The sequence below is a fragment of the Columba livia genome, chromosome 19, assembly GCF_036013475.1.
Source record: "Columba livia isolate bColLiv1 breed racing homer chromosome 19, bColLiv1.pat.W.v2, whole genome shotgun sequence".
Classification (NCBI taxonomy): Eukaryota; Metazoa; Chordata; class Aves; order Columbiformes; family Columbidae; genus Columba; species Columba livia.
In genome coordinates, this window is record NC_088620.1 from 3,365,889 (window position 1) to 3,380,992 (window position 15,104).

The following is a 15,104-nucleotide window of genomic DNA, read 5'->3' on the forward strand; positions in this document are numbered from 1 at the left end:
AAATTGTAATAAAGTCTCCTCTGAGTAAGGATCTTTTCTTCCCATGTGTTTGCAAAGCGCTGTGTACATCTCTGGCACTACTTAAGTCATAGGCAGTAGTAAAAAAAAACTTGCAATGTTGGGTTATAAAATAACTGCACTGGAAAAGGGGCTGAATGGAGAGAAGCAAGCAAAGAGAGACAACAGTTTCGATAACAGAGGTTGGGAAGCATCTGTGGTAACAGCGGTTGCTCTCCCTTTACACCACATCCAGCATCCCTTCTCTTCCTTAAGCAACTTCTCTATGCTAAAACTTGCCTAGCTGAGAGGATCTAACCACAGGGAAGAGGCTTGAGTTTCAACTTAAAACAAAGTGAGCAAACAAATGCAAAGATGGTCTGCAACATGTGTCTATCTGCATTCGACCCTTGCTAAGCCACGCTTTGCCAAACCACATGCTTCATAATCCCGACAAACAGTTATTGGTCTTTTCCCACTGCCAAGCAGCTATTTAGCAGCAATTCTCTGTCACCAAGGGTGGCATTTTTAAACGTGCTTTGTATCAATCTCGCTCTACGTCAGCAGCTTGCCATCGACTCCACGACACCACACTCTGCAAACCTTAACAAATAGGGTCGACTGGGTTTCTTTCTTTCTTTCTTTCCATCGACTCCACGACACCACACTCTGCAAATCTTAACAAATAGGGTCGACTGGGTTTGTTATCACACAACACCTATGATTAGTGCAATCTGAAGTATTAGACTAGTTAACGCTGACCGTTGTTTAATGACATGAATGCACGCGTCTCTACTCATTGTGACCATCTACCCGGCACTGAATTTGGGAGGTTTATAGGAACCTGTGGGTCGGGAACCTGAAGCCCCTTGGCCAGCACCACTTGCCTGACCCTGCTGCCTTGCTGTCAAGAAAATTTTGGAGTTTAGTGTCCCAGAGTTGTCCCAGGAAGGTGTAAATCACCCAGAGGGTTGGTGTCGAGCTCTGAAACCCACTGCCACCCCGCAAACCTCGCAGCCCTGCACATCCGCGGGGCAGTGAGTCACGTCTGCGCGGGCTGCGGCACAGGCTGTCAGGGGAAAGGTGGAATCAAAGGTATGAAAATGTATTGAATAGGAACTGGCATGCCCGGACTTGGCCCCTACAATCCAGAAGCTGAGCCAAGAAAAGAAAGCAGGCGCACAAGAAGGCTGGGATGGGGCAAACGGGAGTTTCAGCATTGCAAACATGTTGAAGACAAGTGGGAGAATAATCCTGGGGGGAATGTTTGACGGTGCCTGTGGTGGCTTGCTCAGGAAAAATTAAAAAAAAAAAAAAAAAGAGAGAGAAACATTAACAAAAGAAAGAAAAGAAGAAAGAAGCAGCTCTGTGGCCAAGTGCTGTGGTCGAGGGCTGCGTGTGGCAGCATCTCTCGGCAGCACGAAGAGCGGCTCCTCACCATGCTGTGCTGGGGGGGCTGGACATGGTGGAAAACAATCTGCACATCTTGGTTTCCCTTGCAGATGATGAAGCTGTGAAGTGCTTGCCTGTCTGCATCCACCTCCCCACCCCTCAGCTCTGCAAAGCTGCAACTGTGCCCAAACCCACAGCATCACAGACTCATAGCATCACAGAATGGTGTTTTCCTTCACTCCCTGCCACCTCTCCTCCTCCACTTCTCCTCCTCCATCCCCTGGTTCCTGCTAAAGCCCTTGTATCTGTCATTTGCCACAAGCGTTGACTCAATCTGCTTCAAATTACCACAACAATGCTGGGCCCCAAATGGACATGTAAAGTGTCTCAGATTTATTGTAATTTTAAGCCATCCCTAAAACTGCGCAGACATTGCTGGAATATTTCCTCCTCCTTTAAGACCCTCTGATGACTCTGCAAGTCAGCGATAGGGACACGAGGACAGGCGGGAGAAGATGACTGGAGCCAGCTGGCTTTGCTTACAGTGCTGGCCAGGCTGGGGCATGGGAAGGGAGCAGCGGGCTCCCCGAGGTGACACTGAGATGGGAGCAATGTCCCCTGGGACGTGCAGCAACGGACGGGGCCGAGGGGCTGTCGAACCCATGCTCCATCTTCTTCGGGGAGGGAAACAGCACAGGGCAGAAGTGCTTTTGCTGGGGACACAACCACTAGTGCATGACCAAAAGCCTGCGAACACCAGCTGCTTGCTGCCCAGCAGCTTCTTGCATAGAGATGTTTTTTCCCAGTGCAGCACCTGGGAGAGCTCGGGATGCACTGGGGCAGCTGTGTTGGCAGGGCTGCACCGCTGCTGCTGGTACCCACTGTCCCCCCTGCACCACCCTGCACCACTCTGCATCCCCGCCTGTACCCTGCATCCCTGCCAGCGTCCCTACCCACATCCCTGCCTGCATCCCTGCCTGCATCCTTACCCGCATCCCTGCCCGCATCCGTGCCATCAGTAGTTGCACTGCCAGGCAGGTGCTGAGCCTCTGCCTGGAGTCAGCGTAATGTTGTCACACAAATTGCACCTGTGAAACTGCTACAAGAATTAATTGATCATATAAGTACAGTAATTGGAACTTGCGAGGCACAGATAATTACCTTTTATTAGTTCCTGTAGATAATCCATTATGCACTGATTAGGCCTAAGTTAGGATCTTCTAGTTCTAGTTTGATTAATGGCAGATTATGGATATTAAACTCAAACAGGAATAGATAACTATTTTCTTTCTTGCCTTAGGAGTACATCACCCTATGAGTTATGGTCAGAAGTTCTTGAGGTCCCTCATTTATCCCAGGGAAAAGTCAGGCACGTCCAAAATTCCTACCTGACCTGACCGTGGTCCCTCTCCCATGGCAAGTACCAGCTCCCAGCGCTTCCCAGAAGCTCAAGAGCCACCAGCTTCAACCTCAGCAATGCACTCACCCACCAACAGTGCGTCAAACAGCTCCCAAACTGCCTATTTTTAGCTCAGAACAACTCGTCACCATCCCTTTGAACCCAAAGCAGCAAAACCTCTCCCAAGCATCTTGCCCCCCACACAGATGCTCTCATTTCCATGGATGCTCAGGCTGTATATTTATTTTCCACAATTCTCTCCCCAAAACAGAATACCAACGGGTATCCTGTGGCTGCAATCACTCAACTGCCGGTCCTGCCCACTCCTCTGCCAGGTTCAGAGGGACCGTCCCTGCATCAGAGCCACCATGTCCCCTATGAGAGGGACCCTCAGGGGATCCACCTGCAGCATCATGGTTCTGCTCCCATTACTGTCACTCTCACACCCTGTTTGCAGAGCAAGGAGCACGGGAGCAGGATGGGGGTAACCGGACAAAATCTGCCTGCAGGGTACAGGAGGTTTTATTTAAGAGGAATAAATAAAAAATAAGGCTGTGATTATCTCAGGCCACTCTCCAGCTGCCACCCAGAGAGAGAGTGGGGGGCGTATTTTTCAAGTGAATAAACAAAACCAAGTGGATGTGACATGCCAAGGGACAGATTCCTCCTTTCTTCCCAGATTAGGAAGGAGAGGAGGAAGGGAAGAACACAGCAAATGTGGGCAAGGGGCAAAAAATACCCCGTGGAGAAACTGGCCGGAGGGAGCAAGGAGGCTGCGTCCAGCACCAGTCTATTGATCCCGCACGCTCCCGACTGCCGGGACTGAATGAGATTTACTGCCCGTTAAAATAAAGCCCTTTCTGTAGTTTATAAACAACATTGCCGCTCAGTGGGAGGCTGGACATTTTAGTTCATTAAGCAGCAAATAATCTCTGTCACTTTTTATTTACATGTAGACTTTGGTTTGTTTGTTTGTTTGTTTTTCACCCCTTCCTCCTCCTGCTGCCCCCACAGCTGCAGCACCAAAGGAGTGTGATGTGCACACAGCAGAAATGCTGCTCCGGATCTTGAGCTCGCTCCTGTTGCCATTGGCCAAATCACTAAAATAATCCTGTTTATCTATCATTTTCCTTGTATGAAAAGGAAATTTATCGCTGCCTAAAAACCAGACGTGGGTGAATGGGGTGTCAAAGCAGCACTGCTGGGGCACACAGGGAGGCTCAGCAGCCAACCCAGGAACCAAGGGCAGAATTGAGATGTGGGCAAAGCCAGAGACATGAGCAGTGAGCACCAAGCACCAGTGTGGCCTGGGACACCGCAGGGACAGGGACAGGGCTGCAAGCAGCATCAGAGATGCCGGCGCTGGGCAGCCTGGAGTGCGGCACACAGGGATGCCCAGTGGGAATGCAAACCGGACCACTGCCAGAGGCTCCTGGTTTAGGGAGCTAGTAGAGAACCTTTCCCTTGGCACTAAACACTCTGCACGTCTGCCTACAAATGCCAGCCCTGCCTGGGAGCCTCTGCTTGTGCAGGGCAGCACCTTCTCGCAGGGTGTGAAAGGAAATTGCAGACGGGTGCACGGGGTGACACAGCTCCAGCCAAACCCTCGTGGCACCTCCAGCTGCGCGTGGCTGCGAGCGCTGGCCCCGTTCCAGCCGCTGGGGGAGGCAGCGGGAGATGCTGCGGGCAGCACTCCCCGGCTCCACACCGACACGGTGCCAGCAAACTCCTCCAGCAACGGAGGGAAACCTGCGTGCCAGGCAGGCTGCTGCTGGCTGCTGACACTGCCTGTTCTTCGAGGATATGGATGCTGGAGGTCTCTCTACCTTAAAAAACACCCCGGTGCAGGGGTGGCATCACAGCACAGCTGGGAGCCTCAGCTGGCGGCTGTGGTCCCCTCTCCACCTCCAGCATCACTTTCAGTACATAAAAGGGGCCTATAAGAAATACGGGGACAGACTTTTAGGGCTTGTTGCAATAGGATAAGGGGTGATGGTTTTAAACTAGAAAAGGGGAGATTCAGGCTAGACATGGGGAAGAAATTTTTTACAGTGAGGGTGGTGAGAGCCTGGCCCAGGTTGGCCAGAGAGGTGGTAGACGAACCATCCCTGGAGACATCCCAGGCCAGGCTGGACGGGGCTCTGAGCAACCTGAGCTGGTGAAGGTATCCCTGCTCATGGCATGGGTGGGAATGGATGAGCTCTGAAGATCCCTTCAACCCAAACCATTCCTGTGATCACACAAGGCTGGAAGGGAATGAGGACATCTGGGTGGGCTGACACCTGACTTAGTCTCCAGCAGCCTGTGAAGATGCTGTGATGCTCTTTTGCAAGAGGATGGGAACTCCCTTCTCAGCTGAACTGCAGCCTGGGATATGGATACCCTCCTGAACCTGCATCCACCACAGTGCTGAGCAGCTCCTGCACCCTCCCCCGCCTCCTCCATCAGACACCACCAGGTTCAGCTAAACCCTGCTCAGCTAAACCCGCCATGACTCAGCCCCGGCACCGCTGCGCTTCCCTGCTGCGCAGAAGCAATCCCTCCCTGCGTTATCTAGATCCTAAAGCACTTGAGCAGACAGCGAATGTGCAAACCATTATATCATTCACTCACTATCAAAAGCTCACACAGTGGCACTTAATTACAGCCCCGGAAGCACAGGCTTCCTTAATAAATCAAAGAAATAAAGTCAGGGATGATGCACTGAACAGAGGGGGTGGGGAGGAGGGTGGAATAAAGAGCTTACAGTTTCCCACTGTGTGTCCCCTTTAGATAACAGATGCTCTCTTCTTAACCTCTCACTTCATCAGATCAGCTCCAGCTGTGTTTGGATCAAGTGCGCAGCCTGGCCCGCGTCCAGCTTGGCCGCTTCCCTGCGCCGGTGCCAGCTCCATCCCCGCGGCTGCAGGGCGGGATGCGCCGGGGTGGCAGGGAGGAGGGGAACCCCACCGAGCCAGCCCTGTTTCATCAGCGTATTTTACCCTATCCCTGCTTCCAGTAACGTCAACTCCTTCATAAGAGCATCTCTGGGACTCAAAGAGGTTGCGACCAGCCTGGGAGCTGGTCGTGGCACAGGAGCGATGCGTGGGGGATGTTTTCCCTTGCAACCCCCACGCTGGTGTAACAGCCAGGAGACGACACTTAGTAAACAGTTTCCAAAGGCCATGCTGATAGCTCTGCATCATCTCAGCCATAAATCACAGCAGAAGTCCCCCCCGGGATGCCCTCCGCTCCCTGCCTCGGTGCACACCACCCACCTCCCTGTTTATTTGTCCGTGTCACCTCCTGCTTCCCGCTGGCGCGCAGCCCGGCACGGGAGCGTGCTGATGAATGGGGCTGCGATGGTATTAAAAGGAGATGATCCCTCACGGCAGAGCCCCACCAGCCTCTGCCAGGGCTGGACCCCATCTTGTGCACTCACATGCAGCACCCCCAGCCTCGGTGTGTCCCCCCACGGGAAGGCAGGCAGTGCCAGGGGGTTGGCAGCCCCCAGGTCCCCTTACCTGCCTGCAAACGTGCTGCGCAGAACCAAAGACCTTAGCAGAGATAAAGCCTTTGAGAAATCCCACTGCTCCTAATCCCCCCAACAGCGCAAAAATAATGAAGCATTATCTCATCAGGCCTTAACCCAGTAATTACCCAGGGGATGGCTTAATAAGGAAGGGACACCCACCTGCCAAATACCGCCTAAGCCAGCCTCCTGTCCAGTTATACAACACAAGGCCGGGCACAGCAGTTTGTGCATCCTTCATCCCTCTTGGAACAACCCAGGCAGGGGCAGGGGAGCAGGAGCAGCCCTGTCCCCAGCCAGGGGGGTGTGAAGGAGCCCACATGCCCATAAGACCCAACTGCTTCCCCCAGATCAGGGGCTGTCACTGCCCAACAAACATCCTCCTGGATCCAGCTGGGAGAAGGCGAGCCCTGCCACCAGGAAAAGCTGTCTGCCCCCAAAGTCCCTGAAACGGCCCCAAAATCTCTGCCGGTGCAGTGGCTGATGTAAGCACCCGCTCTGTCCTGCCCTCCCCTTGGATGATGATGCTGTGCCACCTCCTCCCCGCACCCCACATCCTTCCTGCCAGCGCTGCCCAGGCACAGCGCGATGCTCCAGCGTGACACCTGGACAGCTGGGAGAGTGGAAAGCAGTGGGGAAGGGTCAGAGACGGGTTTAAACCCCATCCTGGCAGCTCCGCTTGCAGGTGCCAGGGGATGTTTCTAGCCCATCCTGCAAAATTCCTCATTGTGATGGCCCAAATCACGAGCAGCTTGAGCAAATCTTAGCCAGGGCTCCGAGTCGGACCACGTGCCCAGCTCGGTTAACGGAGCTGGAGTATGAAAAGTGAGCCGGTCGGAGGAGAGCGCTTGGGTTACAGCTCGGAGAAGCCACCGCAGAGACAGAGCGGGCTCTGGCAGTTCCTGGCTGCTCCCTGGGCAGCGATATCTCCAGATCTTTTACAAATAAATATCATTGCTCATTATCTCGGCATTAAAGTTACATGCTGGGTGAGATGGGTACTGAGCTTTCCCTTGCTAATCTAAAACGGATGCCAGCGTTTCTATTATTAACCTCCCACGTCATGGGCTCCCTCCCCCTCTGCCAGCTCTGCCACCACCATCCCCTGTCCCCATGGGAGGAGAGGGGACAGCGGAGCAGCTCAACAGCCCCTCTGTGCTTGCTCACACATGGCCTGGCAGCTTCCCTCCCCAGCTGAGCTACGTTGTTCCCGGGGGGTAAAACCTCCTCTGACACCAGGGACGGGTGTTTCCTGAGGTTTGATTTCACTGAACCCATTTGCACGTGCAGCCGCAGCGAAGAAAAGCAAGAGACGACGGGCAGAGGCGGTTCCTCCCTCCACAGCAGCATGAGGACCTGATGAACATTTGGGAGTGCTCACATCAAGCATCAAGTCTTCAGCTCAAAAAACCTCATGCCCACAGAACAGCTACTCACTCAATGGGGGCTACCAGCCCCAGGGAAGATCTCTGCAAAAAACCTCCCCACACAAGCAAAATCAAGACCAAAAACTCTTGGTGCTCATCTCTGTCCCAAGCTAGAGCTGCTCAGGAGCAGCCCCCACATCCCGATGTGCCACAGACCGGCTGCTGGGAGTTATGTGCCTTGCAAGAAACCGAGTGGATTTAATTCCTACACCCTGCCATGTCCCGGGCTCCGGTGTGGGGCTGAGCCACTGCAGGATGTGGCCGGGCAGAGCCAAGCGCTGCCCACACACATCAGCATCTCCAACAGCCGCTTCACCCACGGCCAGCACACACTGAGTCACTGGCACAGAGCTGGGCGGCTCATCCTCTGCCTTTCTGCAGCCAGCGGCACTGTGGGCATGCTGGCAACACCGGAGCCAGCAACAGCACCAGCAGTAGCTCGGGGACAGGGATGGATGTCTTGGCCATAAGCCCCCAGCTCAGGGCAAATGCAGCACGTCCCGCAGCCCCGCAGCGATCTGTGCCATGTCTCTAGAGGGCTTTAATCGCGATGATGGGTATCATGGTGAGATGTCAGCTTGCTCAGAGGAAGAAGAGAACAGTGGAAGAGCTGAGCACTGGGGCTGACCAAGGGTGAGGTGAGCTGAGCCCACCGGAGCAGACCCACGGGAGACCAGCTCGTCCCCACTGCCTATGGTACACAGCAGCCATATGTTGATCTCATACACAAAAGTCCCCAAAGTCCAAATATAGAACGTTTCCCCTCCCCAAATCACACACACAGGGGCCAGAGAGAAAGCGAAGCAGCTTTTCCCATTTCCCCAGGAGGAACAGGCCAGCTTTGCAGGTCACGGATGGGGTTAGTGCTTGGGGTACCCACCCTGTCCCCACTCCAACCACCACGAAACCATCCACCAGAGCCCTGAGACACGGCAAAGTGACAGCAACCATCACCCTCCCATCCCAGGCCGGCTCCTTTCACTTCGCTTCTCCTTTTAAAGAGAACAATTAAACATTAGCCTTATTTTCATCTATACCAGACCCTGAGCAGGGGGTTGCTGCATCCTCCCTGGCTCCTAAGCCCTCCATCGCATCTTACCCGTGACAGGAGGTGAGCCCAGCCCCGAGCCGGATTAAGACAGTCCCTGCAGGATGAGGGTGTCTCGTGCCAGGCATTTGCTCGCCAAGCGGGGGACATTTCCCCATGTCCCCTGACGTCAGGCAGCCCGCGTCGGGAAATGAACGCGGATTTCAACATCCTTCAGTTCATCAGCTGCTCGTTTCAACATCCCCACGGTAAACCCTCAAAAAGAAAAGCACACCCTGTCACTCCCTCGCAATCCTTCTTCTGCTAACTCGGCTTTATCAAGAAGAGTGTTTGTCACCTCCAAATAAATATTTATTAACCAAACTGCAGGTGTCTGGGGCTTCCCACCTCCTCTGCTTTCAGCTGTGCTGACACCAGAGCTCTGCTGAGCGCCCAGATGTCAGCTGGAAACAGCTCCGGGAGCGTTTCTGCCGTCTCCTTTGAGTCTGACGTTCAAATAACTTCTCAAATCTTCCCACTAACCTCAGCGGGAACAGCCTGGTTAAGACACATCTCAGAGCAAATGGATGCAGGGGGTGGAATGGATGAAAAAGCAGTGGTGGGAGGGAGCCTTCCTCTGGCTTTTGCTCTTGATAAAGCCTTGGACAGATAGATAGATAGAAGGGGATGCAAATTCAAAGCCGAGAGTCAGACTGAGCCTCCCCAGCCCAACAGGTGTGGAATTAAGACTTTTTGGGCAACATCATCTCCTTTGTGCATTGCACCGAATCCAGAGATTCTTGGTGTGCTCCTCATCCCCTAGGCAAAGCTCCTTGGAGGGAAAGACTCCCAGTACTGGAGCATGAGGGGAGGTGCAGCCAACACCTTCTTTAAGTCCCAGCACCTGCAAGAGCACCTGGGGGTGAGCTCTGCACCCCAACATGGCCCCACATTTGTAAGAATTGGGAAAAAGAGACGCCAGAAAGAACTGCAAATGGTGCTGGTTCCCCCAGCAGTGACCTGTGAGAGACAAACTCCTGGTGAGGGGGGATCCAATGGCCCCATCGCTTTCTGCTGCAGGAGAGAAGAGCTTCACCAGAGCAAACGCACCGGTTGGCACGACCGGCCGGTATTTCCTGCCGACGAGCCCGGGCTGGCAGCGAGCGGGGTGGTGCAGAGCTGGCCAGGCATGTGCAGGCTCTGTGCAAAGGGAAAACAGCCCAGAGGGGGCTGCAGAGTGATGCTGGTGCTGGATGAGACCCTGGAGATCAGGAGAGAGCTGCATGGAGGGGGCTGTACCCCTGCAACCAGCCGCTGCAGCTCTTTGCTCTCACGTTCACCCAACACTAAAGCAAGTAAAAAAGGAAGCTGCAGAGAACCAAAGGGAGAGGTGAGGGAGGGCGGGGTGCACGTCACAGATGGCTCCAGCCCAAAGAAAATGCTCTGGAATGCATATAAAAGCTGCAGGATTTAATTATCAACTTGCTTTACAGGGCAGGGATGTGTGGGGAGCCTGTCCCTCTCTCCAGGTTCTCCCCGTCACCAGCTTGGGCACCACCTCCCACTGACACTGACTGGGGTCGGGGCTGCAACAGGAGCCAGAGAGACACCCACAGACTGCAACACCCTGAGGGTCCCCCCAAGCTGGACTCTGCCTCACAAGAGGAAAACATGCGAATTTTAGGGCATTTTATTTTCATCAAGTCTCTGGGTAGAGCCCAAAATTCCCGGTTAAACCAACAGGGTTGGTTTAAACAACGCCAAAACCAACCTGGTTAAACCAATGCCTAAAAGGTACCAGCACCCTCACTGACAGGAGTCCATAGGAGGATTGGGACCTCAGGGTCCCCATGCTTCTGTCCCAGGTTTACTGCCCAATTTCTTGGGGGCTGTGCACCCCCCATCGCTGGGGGCACAGCCAGCCCCGTGGGCAGGTGGCAGCTCGACCTGATTTGAAAAATACTCTTGAAAAGAGAGTTTCCTTGTCCTGCCTGCTCCCTGGTGGCACCCAAGTGATGGGCTTCCCAGCCACCCTCCTCAGCACATCTCACCCTTCCCGGCAACACAGAAATGGGGGGGAAATAGGGGAAAAAGAGATGAGAGTTCAGAACAGGCTCGCTGCAGACTGTGGGAATGGAAAACTTCCCAACCCGCATCGCTGGGCATCCCCGAACTCCAGCCAAGGGACAACAGGGGCCACAAGGAAAGGGAAAGCAAGAACCGATGATTAAGTGCTCTGCTGCAACTGGAGAGATGCTCACACCAAGGTCACCGTGCACAAAAGGCACGAGATTCCCTGTCTCCTCTGGGGACAGCCCAAGGCCACCTCGTCTCCCTTAAGGCACAAAGCAAAGGGATTTAAGCTCCTCAAGTGCCCTTGGGGACATCGCTGAGCTCCTCTCACCACAGCCTCCCACCCAGGGTGACGATAAATCCGAGACTGGGAAAAGCTCAGCTGTCGGTGCAGACACAGGGAGCGTTTTAACAGCCTGGCCTCTCCCCCTCCATCCCTTGTCACCGCTGTCACCGCGTCCCCATCCTCTTTCCCTCCCACCCCTTTCGAATTAGCAGCCATCGACCTCCTCCCCCTGCGGAGCTGACATTAATCCGGCGAGGTTTGTTTAACAACAGCTCCCATTGATCTGTAGCCTGATCTCCCAAGTCAATACGGGCTTTCGCCAGGGTCTGGAGCGCAGGATCCGGCTCCAGAGTGGCCCCGTCAAGCTCAAACGGCTGCGCGGGCTGATAGGATCAGATGCTGTCAGTGCTGCTCTGGGACCCATTAGCTTTAATTAGCTGATGATGCTGTGGAGGCCACATAAAACAATGAAGGGGATTGATCCCTCGTGTAACGCTATTGACAGCGGAGCTGCATCTGGGATCAGTTTGGTGCCGGATGCATCTGTAGGGTCTATAAAACCAAGGCCTGTTTTCTTTTTCTTTTTTTTTTTTTCCTTTAATTTTAAAATCCCATAATGGTAGGCTCGCCAGCTTAAAAGCAAGAGCGAAAAAAAAAAGGAAAAAGCCAAAGTCAACTGCAAGGAACCCTCTCTGATTCCCATTGATGATAAGTTAGGGCACGTTTAACCACTTCCACCACCCCTCCCCACTAAAGACCCTGGCGTGTATCGCACACGCCGCTCATTAAGGCTCGCACGCCTGCTCCCAGGTCACTGTCACTACCCTTGTTTTAAAAACATCAGCTTTCTCCGTGTTCTTTGCTCTGAAGGGCACATCAGTCCCTGAAACACTTTTTGTCTGCAAACCTCCTTCTCCGTGCGCAGTGTCACCACCACACCTGCAGCGAGGGACCAGGGTACCACAGGGAACATGCTGCACCCGCTCAGGGTGAACCCCAAAATACCGGGATGCTGCAGGGAGCTCTTTTGTTTTCATCTCCTCTGCTGCAATCGTCCTGCTGAGCATCTCCATGTGCCCCCTATATGCAGCGGGGATTTCCCCTGAGGGACAGAGATGCTGACAGCCAAGTCCCTTTATGGCCCAGCTACCTCTTATGGATGAAGAAATCACGGTGAGACAAACCCACAGTCATGACAAGCAAGAAGAGCAGCAGGGAGCACCTATGACCAGGGATCATACAGGTTTCAGCCCTCCTTCCTTTAACCCCCAGCACTCAGCAAACCCAGCACCATATTCCTACCGCGTCACAACCCAGGGATGCACTTTTAGCCAGCCCAGAAGCCAAAAACTCCCCTGAGCTGGCGGGGAGTCTCTGTAAAGCATGTAAAGAGGAGGATTTCCATCACATCTCTGCCTCCCAGCAGGCAGCAGTGCTGGGGACCACAGCAGAGCATCCCTGCCGCACCATCAACCCATAGGGGCCCATCTCTCACCACCATCCCCATGGCAGCTATAAAAGCTCCTCCAAATCTCCCTGAAAAAGAGGCAGATAAAGACTCAGCCCTGTAGCCTCCTAAGAAGGCAGCTGGAAAGCCTGAGCATGCCAGCGGGCAGGCAGGGCAGCAGGAGCACTGGAGGGGAGCACATGCCAGCCGTCCGGCTCTGATGGTTGACACCCTGGCGTAACACTTTCCAGATGTGGCTGCAGGAAGACAGAAGCAGAGCTGTTCCCTGCTGAGGAAGCTGGAAACGGTCGGAGATAATGTGGAATTCCTGAACGGGAGCCAGCGCCGGCCGGGGCGCAGGGATAGCAGCGCACTGGGGCCGATACAAAACTCCTCTCTCTTTTGTGTGTGTGTTTTATTTTGGGAGCTCTGCATGTAAAAGCCCTTAATTTATATGCTGTGTGGGTTGATGGCTGTACCCAACAAATGGAACATTTTCTCCATCCCCTTGTGTGTGTGATAAACAGCCGCTGCAGAGAGGCAGGGAACAGAGCCTTTTTCTTTGCCGTGATAAATACAATCCCAGCAGCTCTGAGTTTTGTGGCTTGGAGAGTACTATTTTTCCCTCCTTGTGGAAGGGGGAGGCCTCAGCCCCCTCGCCAGGTACCCTGTGCAGCAGCGGGCAGGTGGCAGGGTGGTCCCTGCCTGTGCTGCCCATCTCTCCTTGCGACCTCTTCCTCCCCACGCAGTGCTGAGGCTGATGGAGCCCTGTTTGCAAACCCCGGTGCTCACGGATAACAGAGGAGGCAACTCCAAAAACAGTGGGGAGAAGTCGCTGCTCCACATAGGGCACAGACAAGCACCCATCAGCTCCCATCTCTCTGCATCTCCCTGGATAGGGTGTTTTACAGGAGGCACCCCAGTGCTATAGGAGCCACTCTGTGTAGGATACTATAGAAGGCATCCCCCTGTATGCCTGAGCCCCTGAGCTGCTCTGCAAGGAGCTGCAGGTACAACCGTAACAGAGGTTCTGGAAAGGGTGTTTGTTTGACATGAGACGGAGGGAGCAACAGGGCTGATGTCTGCAGAAATCCCCACGCACCATCACCCAGAGGGGGAACACGGAGAGGGCGGGTGGGGAGCAGAGGGCGACAGGTACACAGCTTCAGCAAACCCCCAGCCTCCGGACAGACCTCCCAAATCTGCTGGGCAAACTGGGACAGATTGCCTGTTCAGTGGCCCTTTGAATGAGCCCACCCTGGGCACCATGAAGTATCATTTCACATCTATTACACAACAGATATAAATACATATATTATACCTATGCACGCATATCACATAACATGACATGCACTCATCTGCAGGAGATTAAAGTGTAGAGTTCCAATCATTAAACGAAGCCCTGGCCTGGTTGGTGGCACCCGTGGCCACACCAAGCTGCTCCCTCAGGGCCACTTGTGCCCATTTGGTGTCCAAACTCTGGCAGGTTCCTGGCCAAAACGTACTTCAAGGAGTTGAAATTCAGGATGAGAATACTGGCCTTATATCCAAAATCGGAGCTTTTTTCCCATTTCTGGCTGAAGCAGATATCTCAGAAAAATGGTGTTTCCTGTGGTATTTCAACACTTTCTTTTCTCAGACGGAGCCATCTGAGAATGGCTTCCAGGGCCATTAACGTGCTTTGGAGTGGGCCCCAGAGAAGAATCACCACGGGGAATCCAGAGGGTTTCCTGGAGCATCACTCGGGGTTTGGCTCAGCTGGTACACAGGGCAGAAACGGGGATGGCACCGGTGACAGAGCAGAGATCACAGCAGCAAAGAGCCAACAAGGTCATTTGGGAGCCCTACGAACACCTCCATGTTGGTAGCCAGTGGAAAACCGGGTATCCCAAACGTGCTGACGGCTATTGCCGTTTGTAATCCAGCTGACGGGGAGTTCAGACATCCATCGGTGAGGCGGCTGTGGATTAAAGCTTTCCAAAAAAAGGGGGTGTTGCTTCAGGCCATGTGTGGGAAGGCAAGAACGTGCTGCACACCTTGGGAGATCTTGGCATTGCTGTTTTGCCATCCGTTTCCTTACAATATTGGTAATATTCCCCAGGCATCCGCAGTAGTGGGATGGCTCAAGGGACCATGAAGAGGCTGGGGCACACTGCAGCTCAAGGGATGCTTCAGGGTCCTTCCAGACAAGCAGGTGGTCCAAAACCACTCTGGTGACACCTGGATGACAGCTGAGGGGTGTCCTGCATGCTCCGAGAGGATGGGCATTTCTGCAGTGCTCCCCCCAGGTGATGTCCAGCCTGTCCCCCACCATAGCAGAAAGTCACGGTGGAAGAGGCTAAAGAAGGCAAATCCTCCCGTTATCTCCCAAAATAGCCCCTTAGTGATCACGCAGGGGTTGCAGCTTTCACGGCAGTCGGTAACATCAAAACATCTCCTGGGAGCCCCTTGGAGAGCCAAGCCAGCGGGGAGTCCCCAGGACACAGCTTGGGCAGAGGGACCAGCTCCCTCCCCACCCCATCTAGGGACCTTGACACTGACACCT

At 54.0% G+C, this 15,104-nt stretch overlaps 1 protein-coding gene across 2 annotated transcripts in view; it reads right to left on the reverse strand.

Annotated features, from left to right (window-relative positions):
• RXRA (retinoid X receptor alpha) overlaps positions 1-15,104 on the reverse strand; it is a 103,804-nt gene that overhangs the window by 52,091 nt on the left and 36,609 nt on the right. Inside the window, exon 1 of one of the 2 annotated variants that reach the window (XM_065035652.1) lies at positions 8,826-8,848. The exons of the other annotated variant lie outside the window; for it this stretch is intronic. The gene's annotated coding sequence lies outside the window, so the exon portion shown is untranslated. Of the gene's footprint in view, positions 1-8,825; positions 8,849-15,104 lie in introns of those variants that run through there. 2 annotated transcript variants of the gene reach the window in all.